This window comes from Phyllostomus discolor, chromosome X (genome assembly GCF_004126475.2).
Source record: "Phyllostomus discolor isolate MPI-MPIP mPhyDis1 chromosome X, mPhyDis1.pri.v3, whole genome shotgun sequence".
NCBI lineage: Eukaryota > Metazoa > Chordata > Mammalia > Chiroptera > Phyllostomidae > Phyllostomus > Phyllostomus discolor.
This window is the reverse complement of record NC_050198.1, coordinates 25,588,487-25,602,918: the sequence shown is the minus strand read 5'-3', so window position 1 is coordinate 25,602,918 and position 14,432 is coordinate 25,588,487. Positions and strand designations below refer to the sequence as shown.

The 14,432-nt window shown below is 38.2% G+C and overlaps 1 protein-coding gene across 1 annotated transcript in view; it reads left to right on the top strand.

Annotated features, from left to right (window-relative positions):
- The window catches only part of CASK (calcium/calmodulin dependent serine protein kinase), a 441,363-nt gene that overhangs the window by 173,460 nt on the left and 253,471 nt on the right, over positions 1-14,432 (top strand).

Genomic DNA, 14,432 nt, shown 5'->3' with positions numbered 1-14,432 from the left:
TGAGGCCACCATAGGTTCCTCATACCTGGGTCCCTCCTTGGAGTAGCTCACAACATGGCAGCTGGCTTCATCAGAGTGAACAAGTAAGAGGGCCAGAGTATGAACAAGACTGAAGGCAATCTTGTAACCTAATCTCAGCACTTCTGCCATATTCTATTAGTTAGAAATAAGTCATTAAAACCAGCCCACACACAAGAGGAGGGAATTACACAAGGGTGTGAATACCAGGAGGTGGTGATCACTGGGAACTATGTCAAAAGCTACTCCCACAGAAGGCTAGCTAATACACAGAATATCGGACTTCTGGCAAGATGGAGGAATAGGTGGACGTACCGTGCCTCCTCGCACAACCAAGATTAGAAAACCAATAATTTACAACAATAATTTACTATCAGAATAACACCCAGATCCGGCAGAGGATTTATCTGAATGGACGTCGGGCAGCCAAGAAGTTGAAGTAGACGCGTTCATCCGGACTGGTAGGAGAAGACCAGCCAGGCGGGCGCGGGGCTGGCTCGGGTCGGCGGCGCGAGGAGGTCGGGGGAAGGTTTGGCGCGAAATCGGCGCAAAAGCCATCCGGCACACAAGAAGGCAGCGGTGATCCCTGAGTACGCAAGCTGCGGCTGGCAGACCCAGAGGGGTAGCGATTGTGGACCAGGGCAGAACTCGCGGCCCGGAAGCCCAGGCAAGGGTCTGAGTCCAGGGGAACGGAACTACCGCCATTGTTTTCTCCCACCCCGCTCCCGCGCCCGCCCCGCCCCCACATATAACGTCACAATCTAGCGACTGGGGTGCCCAGCCCCGGTGAGCACCTAAGGCTCCGCCCCCCACCGTAGCAAGAGCAACCAGACCAGAAAAAAAAAAAAAAAGGAGAGACAGGGGGGAAAAAAAAACCAAAAAACAAACTATGTTTTCAACAGAGCAGGTCAGTCCCCCAGGACTCATCCTTTTGAGCGACCAAGAACTAGCCAATCTATCAGATGCACAGTTCAAAACACTGGTGATCAGAAAGCTCACGGAACTGGTGGATTTTGGACGAAATTTAGATGAAAGAATGCAGATTACCATAAAACAGATGCAGGAAGACATACAGAGGAGAGCCAATAGTGAAAGGAAGGAATCTGAGTCTCAAAACAATACAGTGGACCAGAAGGAAGATAGAATCAACCAAGCAGGAAAGCATGATGAAATAAGAATTCAAAAAATTGAGGAAAAGATTAAGAGCATCCAAGACACCTTTAAACGTTCCAATATCCGAATTATAGGGGTACCAGAATCAGAAGGGGAAAAGCAACAGATTGAGCATGTATTTGAACAAATAATAAAGGAGAACTTCCCCAATCTGGCAAAGGGAGCAGTCTTCCAAGAAATCCAAGAAGCTCAGAGAGCCCCAAAGAAGTTGGACCCAAGAAGAAACACACCAAGGCACATCATCATTACATTAGCCAAGGTAAAAACGAAGGAGAGAATCCTAGAAGCAGCAAGAGGTAAGGGGACAGTCACCTACAAAGGAGTTCCCATCAGACTGTCAGCTGATTTCTCCAAAGAGACCTTACAGGCAAGAAGGGGCTGGAAAGAAATATTCCAAGTCATGAAAGACAAGGACCTACATCCCAGATTGCTCTATCCAGCAAAGCTTTCATTTAGAATGGAAGGGCAGATAAAGTGCTTCTCAGATAAGGTCAAGTTAAAGGAGTTCATCATCACCAAGCCCTTATTTTATGAAATGCTAAAGGGACTTATCTAAGAAAAGAAGATAAAGAAAAGACATGTATAGTAAAAGGACAGCAAACTCACAAATATTAACAACCACACCTAAAGCAAAACCAAAAGAAACTAAGTAAACAATTAGAACAGGAACAGAACCACAGAAATGGAGGGCACATGGAGGGTTAGCAGCAGGGGGGTGGGAGGAGGAGAGAGGGGGAAAAGGTATAGAGAATAAGTAGCATAGAATGTAGGTTGAAAATAGATAGGGGGAGGGCAAGAATAGTACGGGAAATGTAGAAACTAAAGAACTCATAAGTATGACACATGGACATGAACTAAAGGGGGAAATGTGGGTCGGAGGGGGGTACAGGGTGGGGGGGAGAGAAGGGGGGAAATGGGACAACTGTAATAGCATAATCAATAAAATATATTAAAAAAAATACACAGAATATCCAGATGCAAATTTTAAAATATTTTACAAGCTTGCAGCAAAGGAGCTGAAACTAAGGAGATGAAATTTAAGAGCAGCTGATATAAACATATTTATTCAAATATGTAAGTGCAAGTACACTGTGAATTTAGTTGTAGCTTCTTGGGTGAAAAAGATGTAAATGTTGTTGAAGTTAGTTGTTGTAACAGAGCTTTAAAAGCCCTAAATGGAACCTTTGGCTATGCTAATTATAAGTACATAGTATTCAGAACCAAGCCACACTCCCACTATATTGTTTACTACTCATTCTCTTGGCATGTTCATAGTAAGCAGGACACTGTCATGCTTCCAGAAAAGGATAACCAAAGTAGGAAAGAGCCTAGAAAATTTGTCATAGAGTCATAGCCTTCAAAATCTTTGTTGGGAAACTTACTAAAAAATTTTTGAAACTATGTACCTCCTCACATATTTTTAGGTTGACATATAAAAACTTTTATTGTGAGCTTGTAATTTTCAGTATCTCATATTTTTAATATATTTTCTTCAAAACTGTAAAAGCTGCACCTTTATCTCATTCACTTTATGTCTGCTATGTGACCTGAATGGCAAAACGAGTCATCATTGTCAAACCAGTGAGCCAAATCTGACTCACTTTCTGTCAGAAAAAAAATATGACTTTATTTTTCAAATAAAATTAAAGTGTTAATAGACATCCCTGTGACACTCATGTTACTATTCATTTCTTTCTTACTGTATTTTTTCCATTACCACTTAACCCCTTATTGCCCACTTCCCCCCTGCAATCACCACACTTTTCCCTTTTGCTCTATCCCTCCTTCTAATTCTAAAATAGATCAGGCTTTGCTATGAATGTATTGTCTGGATGAAATAAGACAGTTCTTTCTTTCTTTCCCAAGTTTTCTGTTTTACTGTTAAGGTTTTCTCCTTCCCTTGAGAGATTTGCATTCTCCAGTTGTCCCTTTGAAGCTAGGGAACTTCTCAGGATAGGTGAGTGGTTTGTCATTTTCGATGGTTTCCTGTGAGTGGAGATGTAAAAGGAAAATCAGCAGACCACGGACTTGTTTTCAGATAGATCAAAATGTGGCAAATGAAAGTATGGAAATTGATTGCCTTAAAATTATCATAATCCCTTGGAAGGACTTTGGATACACCCAGAGATACTGTAGTCCCAATTTGAAGACCAGTGGCATGGAAGAGCTATTGAAAACGTTGGGAGGCTTTAGTTATCCAAGAATCTATTGGTTTCCTTTTTCTGGTAAAAGAGTCCTCACAGCAGAAGCCCATGGTAGAACATAATGGTTGTCTTCAGTTATTTAAAAGATTGTCATCTGTAAGAGGATTATATGTTTCTTCAGTGTAGGGTCAGGGTTGTAACTACAATCAACAAATGGCAGATAGATTTCACCTCTAAGCAAAGAAGGCCTCTAATGGTTAGACTAAATGCATATATGAAATGGGCTGTCTCACAGAGGACATAATCCTCATTAGATATAGTCAAGCTGAAGCTGGTTTGAACTAGAGAGGGTCTCTAACATCTCTTCCAATTTTAAGGTATTATAATTTTAATTACTTTTTCTGATTAAGTATTATTCTCTATTCAAGAAATATGTTTCTGTCCAAATTTTTATTCACTGAGAAAACTAAAAAAAGAAAAAATAGATGTTATCACATATTATAAAGTAGTGAGCAAAGAAAGCAAAATTTAAAATTTTGCTTACATTGTACCCTGTTTCTGTGTTTCAAAAGGATCTAAGTACAGTAGAGAGAAAATGGTTTTTTATTTCATAAAGCTGGATTTAGTATCCCAATCATGTCGCTTTTACTAATTATGACTTTGGCCAAGTCTTTTTAGTTTCCCTGAGCCTCAGTGTTCTTTTCTTAAATTATATTTTATTGATTATGCTATGACAGTTGTCCTGATTTTCCCCCTTTACTCCCTCTACCCAGTACCCCCTATTCCCTCAGGCAATCCTCCCTTCATTATTCATGCCCATGGGTCATGCATATAAGTTATTTGGCTATTCCATTCCCTATACTGTACTTTACCCCCATGGCTATTATATGACTACCTATTTGTACTTCTTAATCCCCTCACCTCTTCACCCATTCCCCCACACCCTCCTCCCTTCTGGTAACCATCAAAACGTTCTCTGTATCCATGATTCTGTCTCTGTTCTTCTTGTTTCCTTAGTTTGTTTTTTAGATTCAATTATTGATAGATATATATTTTTTGCCATTTTATTGTTCATAGTTTTGATCTTCTTTTAACATTTAATATACTAATGGTTTGGTGATGATGAACTCCTTCAGTTTTTTTTTTCTTTCCTTCTCTGGGAAGCTCTTTATCTGCCCTTTGGTTCTAAATGATAGCTTTGTTGAGCAGAGCAATCTTGGCTGTAGCTGGCTTTTCATGACTTTGAATATTTCTTGCCAATCCCTTCTAGCCTGCAAAGTTTCTTTTGAGAATTCAGCTGACAGTCTTATGAGAACTATCTTGTAGGTAACTTTCTCCTTTTTCTCTTGCTGCTTTTAAGATTCCCTCTTCATCTTTAACCTTTGGCATTTTAATTATGATGTGTCTTGGAGTGGGCCTCTTTGCATCCATCTTGTTTGGGACTCTATGCTTCCTGGACTTGCATATCTATTTCCTTCACCAAATTAGGGAAGCTTTCATTCATTATTTTTTCAAATTCCAAATTCTTGCTCTTTCTGTTCTCCTTCTGGCATTCCTTCATGCGAATGTTGGAATACTTAAATTTGTCCCACAGGGTGCTTACACTATCCTCATTTTTTTTATTCTTTTTTTCTTCCTGTTCTTCTGATTGGTTGTTTTTTGCTCCCTTCCAAATCATTGATTTGTGTCTTGGCTTCATCTACTCTACTATTATTTCCCTGTAAATTGTTCTTTTTTTTCAATTAGTGTATCCTTCATTTCTGACTGAGTCTGTTTTATGCTGTTGAGGTCCTCACTAAGGTCCTCACTAAGTTCCTTGAGCATTCTTATAACCAGTGCTTTGAACTCTGCATCTGATAGATTGTTTATCTCCATTTTGTTTAGTTGTTTTTCTGGAGTTTTGATCTGTCCTTTCATTTGGGCCATGTTTCTTTGTCTCTTTGGTTTGGCAGCCTCCTTGTGTTTGTGTCTATGTATTAGGTAGAGCTTTTTTGACTATGTGTTGTTAGTGTAACCTAATGTAGTAGATGTCCTGTAGGGCCCAGTGAGCACAGCCTCCCCTATCACCCAAGCTAGGTAGTCAAGGTATGCCCATTTGTGTGGGCTGAGTACACCTTCCTCTTGTAGTTGAGACTTGGTTGCTATTGGCAGATCAATGGGAGGGATTTACCCAGGCCAGGCAGCTACAAAGATTGTCTGTGACTCCCTACCACCATCCTCTGCCCTACATGGAGGATCAGCTGTGCAGGGGTAGAGTGGTAGTACTCCAACGTAGTCTGTAGCTCTCCACTGGGTGCACTGGCTCTGGTGTATCCTGCATGGTGCAGGCCAATGTCAGCCCCCACATGTGTTTTTCCCAGAGCCACCGTGCCTGAGCCATAAAGCAATCTGAGATGGCTCCTACTTGTGCTGGACTTGGAGATTTGCAGGTGAAGTCCAGCTGTGAATCTACCCTGGCTGCTGCTAGTGCCAGGCCTGGGGCTCACTGAGGCCAGTGGTTGCTTATTTGAGAGTATTTAGGAAGTTGTGAAGCAGGAGCCAAGACTTGCCATTCATATGGAAAATCAGCTTGGGTGGGCCTATAAGTTGGGTGGGGCGGAGTCTCTGGGTATCTCCAAGGCAGGTCAAACACTGTTAGCCAGGTTGACGGAATCTCAGATATGGCACCAGAGCTTGCTGGCTCTGTGAGGGGGAGGGTTTAGAAAAGAGACAATGGCCTCTACTTCCCATGAAGCCAGACATTGCCTACCTTTATGCCACTGGTGCTTTTCAAGCTATTAACTCCAGTGCTAGAGCTCAGAGGGAGTAAGTTTAAGTAGGTGAGTCCATGTGTGGGTTCTTTAAGAGAAACTGGGGCTCCAGAAGTTCCTTCTACCAACTCAGTCCCGGCTGGTTTTTGCAGCCAGAAGTTGTGAGGACTTATCTTTCTGGCACTGGAACCCTGGACTGGGAGCCCTGGGGTGGGGCTCTGTCCTGAGATACCCCTCCTGAATTTTTATCGACCACACGTGGGTGAGAGACCAGCCTGTTTTGCATCTGCACCCCTCTTACCAGTCTGGGTGGATGTGGTTTCTTTTAACTCTGTAGTTATCAGACTTCCATGCAATTTGATTTGTGATGCTTCTGAGTGATGGTTGTTCTATATTTTACTTGTAATTTTCATATGGTTGTGTGAAGAGGTGAGCCATATCTGCCTATGCCACCATCTTGACTGAAAGTCTTGAGCTTCAGTTTTCTTACCTTTAAAACCTTCATAATATTATGAGAACTAAATGAGAAAACTATGTGAATTTACTTTTTATAAAATGGTAAAGTGCTCTACAGCAGAAAGTATTGTTTTCAGTAGATTGCATAGGTTAGTTTTAGTTCCTCAGTGTTGAATCTGTATTAGATTTTATATAGCTCATTTTATATGATTCAGTTATGATGGAAATAACTTATCAATGGCTATATATTGAGGTGAGATCTCATTAAAATGCATGTTTACTGGTCATCTAATTACAGTGTTAATCCATATCACTAGAACATGCATTTCTATTTGAAATATTTTAACCTTTTTGGGGAATTCTAAATAAAAAGAGAATACTATAATCAACCTCAGTATACCTGTCACTCTGCTTCAACCATTATCAACATTTTGCCATTCTTTTCCTACCTATCCATTACTGTTGTCTTTTTTATGATGGAGATTTCTAAAACAGTGTCATTTCAACTATAAATTCCCCTGTTTGTATTTCTGACAGTTAAGGACTTTTAAAAATGACCATAATATTTATATCATACTGAGCAAAATCAATAATAATGTCTTAATATCATATATTCAATTGATGTTCAGTTTTCCTTGATTGAACATGAATTTTGAAGGCTATATTTCTAAATTTAGAATTGTGTTATTAACTCTGGGGATCTGGAAATAGACTATAAATTCACAGTTAAAATTACTTTGTTATTTCTCAAAAGGGTCAGAAACAAAACAGAAATACAGAATTTTTTATATCATGATTTTTTAATAAATTCATCCCAGTTTTTTTAATTCTTTTTGATCTTCTGGATTTAAAACAAACAGACAAACAAATCAAAACTATGGATTACTGTAAGATTTAAGGTCCTGTGGATGAAAGAGCAAAGCAGTAAGTTTGTGTGTACCTCCACCTACTGGCTAGGCAAGAGATTGCTTATCTAGCTGCATGTAGATGAAACTATTTCATAATTAATTCCATATTTGTGGCAGTAGGATAGAATTACCCCCAGTACTCAGGAACTCATTGACCAGGTATGCATAATCTGGATCCTTTCTGCAGTTTTATGACATGACACCAATACAGAGTGGACAAGGAAAGGAAACAAATGAAATAAGGTCAGGTGACTTTGCTAATTTGTTGGCTACTTAGAAACAGCTCTGATGTATTTGATGGAAAAAAGGCTAAGCCAAACAATATATTTCAGTTATCAGCAAGTTTCTTAATATGGTATCCATATCTGTCTTTGTTACAGACTGACTAAAACCAGCTCTCCCTTGTTTTTCCTAAACTGAAGTCATGAAATTATTCATGTTACTTATTACGTTAGAAAATTCTTAGAAAAAGTTGATACCCATTACCCATTATATACCCATATGATTTATCAGTTTAAAGCATACTCAAATACAGAGAATCACAGAACAAAAATTTTAGGCCTAGAAAAGATTACAGCAATAGATTTCAAAAGTTAACATTGGATAATGCTGAGTAGTGCCTATTAAACAAGCATGTACCCAGTACCCATACCTAAATACTCAGTTTAAACAACTGTGGGTCCCACAGCAGGAGGTCAAGAGGTGATTGACCTTTAAAGTGGGGGTAATACTATTTAGAGACTACATTGTCATTTTCCCCAACATTCATTGTTGGAAATCTACATATGTTTGCACCGTTGCCTTGGGATTACACTTAAATTTGGAGTCGTCGATAACAATTTGCTGAAACATGTAAAAATGTAGGTTCAATTTTGAAGACCGCTGTGCTGTCACCCCTCCATACACACACAATTAAATGTTTATTTCTAAGTAACACTTGTGAACTTGTCTTTAGAAGTGTTAATACTTGAGTTAAGCTGTAAATCAATTGGCTGGCCAAAGAATTTTAATTACCTTATGATTACATATACCATGGGGAGAGTTTTACAGTAATTATATATGGATTTATAACACATCTGATGTGAAAACAGTAGTTTATATCTCTCAAAATAGTATTAGCAGTTTGTGTTTTTTTAGCTCACAATGGAGATAAATAGACTAAAGGCACTTTATATATATATTTTTTTGATCTGGTGTTTATGCTTGGGGTTGGGAGCATTTGTGGAAGTCATTTTTACTGGTAAAGTAGAATTGATTAGTGCTTACCAGCAAACCTACCACATAGGGGAAAATATTTGTTTCATATCAAGTAAGAAAAATATAGAGTAACATTTTAATTTATATGAAGATATGTACTTATTTTTAATATACGTTATTGATTATGCTATTACAATTGTCCCATTTTCCCCTCTTTATTGCCCTCCACCTTGTGCAATCCCTCCCACCCACATTCCCCCCTTTTAGTTCATGTCTATGGGTCGTACATATAAGTTCTTTGGCTTCTCCATTTCCTATACTATTCTTAACTTCCCCTTGTCTATTTTCTGCCTACCATTTATGCTACTTATTCTCTGTATCTTTTCCCCACCTCTCCTACACCCCCACTAATAACTCTCCATGTGATCTCCATTTCTGTGATTCTGCTCCTGTTCTAGTTGTTTGCTTAGTTTGCTGTTTTTTTTTATTTTAGCTTTGGTTGTTAAAAAGCTATGAGTTTGTTGTCATTTTACTCTTCATATTTTTTATCTTCTTTTTCTTAGATAAATCCCTTTCACATTTGATAAATACGGTCTGGGTGATGATGAACTCCTTTAACTTGACCTTATCTGGGAAGCACTTTATCTGCCCGTCCATTCTAAATGATAGCTTTGCTGGATAGAGCAACCTTGGATGTAGATCCTTGCCTTTCATGACTTCAAATACTTCTTTCCAGCCCCTTCTTGCCTGTAAGGCTTCTTTTAAGAAATCAGCTCCTAGTCTAATGGGAACTCCTTTGTAGGTAACTCTCTCCTTTTCTCTTGCTGCTTTTAAGATTCTCTCTTTATCTTTAATCTTGGATAATGTAATTATGATGTGCCTTGGTGTGTTCCTCCTTGGGTCCAACTTGTTTGGGACTCTCTGAGTTTCCTGGACTGCCTGGAAGTCTATTTCCTTTGCCAGATTGGGGAAGTTCCTCATTATGTTCTGAAATAAGTTTTCAATTTTTTGTTCTTCCTCTTCTCCTTCTGGTACCCCTCAGTTTGGATGTTGGAACGTTTAAAGATATCTTGGAGGTTCTAAGCCTCTCTCCTCATTTCTTTGAACTCTTGTTTCTTCATTCTATTGTGATTGAATGTTTCTTCCTTCTGCTCCACACCGTTGATCTGAGTCCCGGTGCCCTTCCCGTCACTATTGGTTCCCTGTAGATTTTTCTTTATTTCACGTAATGTAACCTTCATTGCTGCCTGGGTTTTTGTTTTTTTTTTATTTATGCTGTTGAAGTACCCAGTGAGTTCCTGGAGCATCTTGATAACCAGTGTTTTGAACTGTGCATCTGATAGGTTGGATATCTCTTTGTCACTTAGTTGTATTTTTTCTGTAGCTTTGACCTGTTCTTTCATTTGGGCCATTTTTTTTTTTGTCTTGGCACCTCTATTATGTACTAAGGAGTGGAGCCTTAGGTGTTCACTAGGGTGGGGCAACCCACGTCGCTGCATTGTGATGCTGTATGTGGGGCAGGGGTCCGAGAGAGAACAGTGCCACTTGCTCCACTGTCTACCGGATTTCAGTCACTTCTGCTACCCACAAGCAAATAAGACCCTTCTGGTGCTGATTCCCAGGTGGGTGGGTTTGTGTACGTCCTAGGACCCTGTGGGTGTCTCCAATGAATTCTCCTGTAAGGTTGGGAGTTTCTCCTGCCACCTCAAACCCTACAGGTGTTTTCAATCAGAGGCTTTGAGGCTTTACTTCCTGGCACTGGAACCCTGGGTTATGCGTCTGTCTCACTCCCTAGTTGTTCCTCCCAGTTTATTTTCACGCAAATGTGGGACCGCCCAGTGTACAAACCACTGCCTCACGCAATCCACCTGCTGCTGCCTTGTTCCGAGTCCTCTCCACCTGGCTTCCCGTCTCTGCCCCTCCAGCTGGTCTGGATAAATGTTTCTTCCTTAACTCCTTAGTTGTCTGACTTCCATACAGTTCAATTTTCTGTCAGTTCTGGTTGTTTTTTGTTTTTAAATTTGTTGTTGTCCTTCTTTTGGTTGTGTGATGAGGCACAGTGTGTCTGTGTATACCTCCATCTTGGCCAGAAGTCGATTATGTACTTATTTTTAAAGCTAGTGTGATCTATTTTGGTTTTTTGTTTTTATGTGTAATGATATAAATTGCTGTTCATTTACTCAGCACATATTTATTGAATGCGTGCTAGAGTGCTAGGTAATAGGAAATAGTTGGCAAATACTGTTTGATCCTAGTAAACATTAGAAACTTGATACTTTACATAATTCAATAAGATAGGAGATATGAAGGGACCTAGCTGGGTGCCTGGGTAGGCCTTTGATAAATACTAGTGGACAGAAAAAACTCCTGTATCATTATAAACATTTTAAAGCTAAACATTTCTCTTGACTAGTTTTACCACTATATTAAATGCTTATTTGCATCTTAGTTTTAAGAACTCTGTGTCTGGGGTCCCCAAGATCACCCCTAGCTTTGATGATTCACTAAGAGGACTCAGAGAACTCAGTAGAGGGTCATAGTCACAAGTACAATTTATTACACCTAAAGGATGTAAAGAAAAATCAGCAAAAGGAAAGGCTGAATGGGTTGAAGTTTTAAGGACAACCAGGCACAAGCTCCAAGGGTTTTCTGGCCAGCAACCAGTGTGATAACACATGTGAAATGTTGACAACTAGGGAAGCTCATTAGAGACTCAACACCCAGGGTTTTTATTGGGACCTTGTCATGTAGGCACCCTCTCTCTGCCTGGCACATACCAAATTCCAGACTCCCAGAAAGAAAGCAAGTGTTCAGTATAAATCATATTGTTTGTACAAATAGTTTAGACACAGCAAGCTACTCTTTTCACTCGGGAAGGGAGGAAATTATCCAAATTCCCAGATGCTAATCAAGAGCCAACCTTGAAAGCAGGGCTTTCAAGCTTTTCAAAAGATAGTAGTTTCGGCCTGCTATGCTAACTTTCTTCTGCACAAACTAAAATAAACATAAATAGAAGAAGGGTTTTGAATTAATAAACTTCTGAATCGTTAGGCAAAATGTAATTAGCTATAAAAATAATTGCAGAGTTTGAAGTTTTTAATTTTTAACTATAATTACTATATCATTTTGACATCCATTTAAAAATTTTTAGTGTCTCAATTTTTGTAGAAAACAAATCCTAGATTGAGATGTTACAGTATAGAAAATATTTTAAGCTTTGAATGCTACATTTGAAAACAAACTACATTCTGATGCCTCCTATCTTAGGAATGTATTTGAAGTTGTCACTCTGGTAATTTTTTTATATATGAAAGCTGATCTTCAACTACTAGTATAATTTTGAATAAATTTATATATTCATAAAATAGGAAGAAAATTCAGTTAACTATTATTTTAAAGAAGTAGTTTGTTAATGTAAAAATGAAAATTATAAGCAGTTTTTAGTGTCAACAACCTTTATAATACACATTGCACATACTTTATACAAATTTACAAATTATGGAAAATTATAATCACAAAAATAATGCCATTGCTAAAGTTACAGTGAACATTTCAGAACATTTCCTTCTACTTACACTCATTATCACAATCACACTAAATTGAGATCATTTTATATATGCAATTTTGTTTCCTAGTTCTTTTCACTTCATAATTTTAAACATTTTGCTATGTCATTAAATACTTTTAGGTACAAATATTTTAATGTCTGCATTACAGTATCTAAACTATATGCATGTGCCATATTGAATTTAACAATTTTCCTGTTGGGACATGTTAATTGGATATTTATAGTTTTCTGTTTTTCCCTATTAGAAATAATATTATTAACAATATTTATATACATAATTACTTGTTCATACTCCTAATTGCTTTATGTCCTCAAAATAAGCTTTTAGAAGTAGAGTTACTAGATAAAAGAATGTATGAATACATATAAACATCTGCATCACACATAGAATTAATCTTTTTATAAGCTATATTACATTTAGAAAAAAATGCATACACAGAACTATACAGTTTAAGGGATTATTGTAAAGTGAACAACCATGTAACTACAACTGAGGTCAAGAAATGTAAAAACTGTGAGCACCTCAACAGCCTGTGAATTCCCCTTTCCTTTTTCTTTTTTTTAAAGATTTTACTTACTTATTTTTAGAGAGAGGGAAAGGGAAGGAGAAAGAGAGGGAGAGAAACATCAATGCATGCATGAAAGATATACATCAACTGGTTGCCTCTCGCACTCCCCTTACTGGGGTCCTGGCCTCCAACCCAGGCATGTGCCCTGACCAGGAACCTTTTACAGGTTGGTGCCCAGTCCATTGAGCCACACCAGCCAGGGCCACAATCCCCTTTCTGATCATAACACCCTATCTCTCTTAGAATTAATTTCAATCTAGACTTTACTTTCTTGCTTTTATATCTATCTATACCATCCAAATAGGTATCCCTGAATAATATAATTTAGTGTTACCTGTCTTTTAAAATCTTATTTAAATGGAACTATACAGTATATACTCTTCTGGTCTGTGAGATTGATTTAGGCTGCTTTGTGCTCCTTCATTTTATCCATGTATAGTATTGCAGTGAACATTCACAGATTATTCATTTTAATGTTAATAGGTATCTTAGTTGTTTCCAGATCTGGCTGTTTAAAGCACTGCTGTTGTAAGCAATCATGTACATATATTCTGGTACACGTAAGTACACATTCATGCAGAGTATAGGCCTAGGAGTAGAACTGATAGATTTTAGAATATGTACAACTTCAGTTTTCCCAGATAATACCAAGCTATTTTCTAAAGTAGACACATAAACTGACCCCTTACCTATGGTATATGCCTCTCTAAGGTGCTCTAAGTCCTAGTTTTCCTGGCACTGCCTCCTGCTTAAAAAGCCTGTTCTTCTCATGATTGTATATTACCTTTGCTGCACACCCTTCCTAATACTTGGCATTGTCAGAATTTTTTACTTTTGCCAATTGGTGTGTGGTAGAATCTCATTGTGGATTTTCCTGATTACTCTTTCTTAAATGCCACTTAGTGACCTAGCTCTTCATTCTTGTAATGGTATCTCTTGATTAACAGAACTTTGTAACTTTAATATAGTTTAACTTATCAATCTTTTCTTTTATGGTAAGTCTTTTTGCATCTTAAGAAATAATTTACTGCTCTGAGATTATAAAGATTAGCCTCCTATGCTTCTCATCCAGCTGGAATTGATTTGGGGTTCACTGTGAGGTAATAGTCCAATTTCATTTTTTTCCATGTAGATATTCAATTGTCTTAGCAAAATTACTGAAAGGACTGCTCTGTGGTACCCTTTTTGCCATAAATCAAGCATCCACATATGCGTGATTGTTTCCAGGCTCTATTCTAGTCCATTGGCCTATTTGCCTGGCATTGTGCCAAGAGCACACTGTCTTTTTTACTAGAGCTTTATAATATGTCCTGAGAACTGGTAGAGCAGGGCCTTCTGCCTTGTTCTTCTGCAGACATATTTTGAGGGATGTACTTTTCTCTGCATTTTCCATATACATTTTAGGATCACATTGTCAGTTTTCACACACACACACACACACACACACACACACACACCAAAAACAACCTGTTGGGATTTTGCCTTGAATATTATATCAAATCTTAGCAACTTGAGAGTAATTGACATGTTTACAATATTGACTCTTCCAATTCCATTGAACATGGTGTCTACCTTCCCATTTATTTAGGTTTTTTATTTCCTGCAATAACATTTTATGCTTTTCCCCACAGAGACTACATATATTCTTC